The following is a 2,761-nucleotide window of genomic DNA, read 5'->3' on the forward strand; positions in this document are numbered from 1 at the left end:
TGATGTGTTTTAGAGGTTATTACTTCAATTCCATAAGCGGAAAATAATCAAAAACAATTTCAATTAATTAGGGCACATGCAACCTAATATGATCTATGTCTTTCAAGTATAGCAACATATAATGAATGGCTAATATACATAATTTTCCTATGAAAAAACTAATTCATAAGATAAGAAAAACGAACCTTAAAGGTTGTTATTGTAAATAATCTTGAATCCTTACTTGAAAACCTTTGGTAGTAATCACCACAAGTGTCGCGCCTCTAATGGTTCACAACTAAACCCTAACAACCAAGGATCTCAGAGTGAGAGAGAGAGAGAGAGAGAGATAAGGGAGTTGAATTTCGGCCTTAACCTCTAAGGAAGCATATGAACGAAATATAAAAACATTAAGGGTGTATATAGGAGTATAGGAAGGTGTTGGATAAGGCATGTATCTCCAAGATATACCTAATCCCTTAGCTTCCTCCCCAAGGCATTCACGACACCCTTAGAGCCCAAGGAAACCCTAGAAAGGATCTACAATTCATCCCTTCCTTATGGGAGGTTATAGAATTCTTCAATGTTCAACTATTAAACATTGTCACCTTTAATCCTCATACTTTTAATTAATCCAATTAATCCCAAAATTAATTCCAATAAATTTCTGTTAATTATTATTTAAATAATACGAATTCCGATTAATATGTTAACAAATTATTTATTTTGATTTCTAATTAATTTATTAACCATATAATAAATTAATAAATCATTCTCTCTCTCTAAAAGCCATCCTATTCAATTGCTAGGTTTGAGGGAAACTCAAAAGGACTGTGCTACCATCAATTCAAGTTTATACTATTTATAGTTATCGGATTAGACACCTAATTCAACAGTCTCCCACGTAAGGAACCACTTCCACGGATCATGATGTAAACCATGCGATCTTCCCCGACCACCCTTAGAATACCTAAAATTTTACTAGAATCAAGTATGGATCCTATGCTTCCAGTAGTATGGGCCCAATACTGATGTGTTTTAGAGGTTATTACTTCAATTCCATAAGCGGAAAATAATCAAAAACAATTTCAATTAATTAGGGCACATGCAACCTAATATGATCTATGTCTTTCAAGTATAGCAACATATAATGAATGGCTAATATACATAATTTTCCTATGAAAAAACTAATTCATAAGATAAGAAAAACGAACCTTAAAGGTTGCTATTGTAAATAATCTTGAATCCTTACTTGAAAACCTTTGGTAGTAATCACCACAAGTGTCGCGCCTCTAATGGTTCACAACTAAACCCTAACAACCAAGGATCTCAGAGTGAGAGAGAGAGAGAGAGAGAGAGATAAGGGAGTTGAATTTCGGCCTTAACCTCTAAGGAAGCATATGAACGAAATATAAAAACATTAAGGGTGTATATAGGAGTATAGGAAGGTGTTGGATAAGGCATGTATCTCCAAGATATACCTAATCCCTTAGCTTCCTCCCCAAGGCATTCACGACACCCTTAGAGCCCAAGGAAACCCTAGAAAGGATCTACAATTCATCCCTTCCTTATGGGAGGTTATAGAATTCTTCAATGTTCAACTATTAAACATTGTCACCTTTAATCCTCATACTTTTAATTAATCCAATTAATCCCAAAATTAATTCCAATAAATTTCTGTTAATTATTATTTAAATAATACGAATTCCGATTAATATGTTAACAAATTATTTATTTTGATTTCTAATTAATTTATTAACCATATAATAAATTAATAAATCATTCTCTCTCTCTAAAAGCCATCCTATTCAATTGCTAGGTTTGAGGGAAACTCAAAAGGACTGTGCTACCATCAATTCAAGTTTATACTATTTATAGTTATCGGATTAGACACCTAATTCAACAGTCTCCCACGTAAGGAACCACTTCCACGGATCATGATGTAAACCATGCGATCTTCCCCGACCACCCTTAGAATACCTAAAATTTTACTAGAATCAAGTATGGATCCTATGCTTCCAGTAGTATGGGCCCAATACTGATGTGTTTTAGAGGTTATTACTTCAATTCCATAAGCGGAAAATAATCAAAAACAATTTCAATTAATTAGGGCACATGCAACCTAATATGATCTATGTCTTTCAAGTATAGCAACATATAATGAATGGCTAATATACATAATTTTCCTATGAAAAAACTAATTCATAAGATAAGAAAAACGAACCTTAAAGGTTGTTATTGTAAATAATCTTGAATCCTTACTTGAAAACCTTTGGTAGTAATCACCACAAGTGTCGCGCCTCTAATGGTTCACAACTAAACCCTAACAACCAAGGATCTCAGAGTGAGAGAGAGAGAGAGAGAGAGATAAGGGAGTTGAATTTCGGCCTTAACCTCTAAGGAAGCATATGAACGAAATATAAAAACATTAAGGGTGTATATAGGAGTATAGGAAGGTGTTGGATAAGGCATGTATCTCCAAGATATACCTAATCCCTTAGCTTCCTCCCCAAGGCATTCACGACACCCTTAGAGCCCAAGGAAACCCTAGAAAGGATCTACAATTCATCCCTTCCTTATGGGAGGTTATAGAATTCTTCAATGTTCAACTATTAAACATTGTCACCTTTAATCCTCATACTTTTAATTAATCCAATTAATCCCAAAATTAATTCCAATAAATTTCTGTTAATTATTATTTAAATAATACGAATTCCGATTAATATGTTAACAAATTATTTATTTTGATTTCTAATTAATTTATTAACCATATAATAAATTA

Source organism: Lactuca serriola, chromosome 7 (assembly GCF_051521515.1).
Source record: "Lactuca serriola cultivar US96UC23 chromosome 7, Lser_US96UC23_V15, whole genome shotgun sequence".
NCBI lineage: Eukaryota > Viridiplantae > Streptophyta > Magnoliopsida > Asterales > Asteraceae > Lactuca > Lactuca serriola.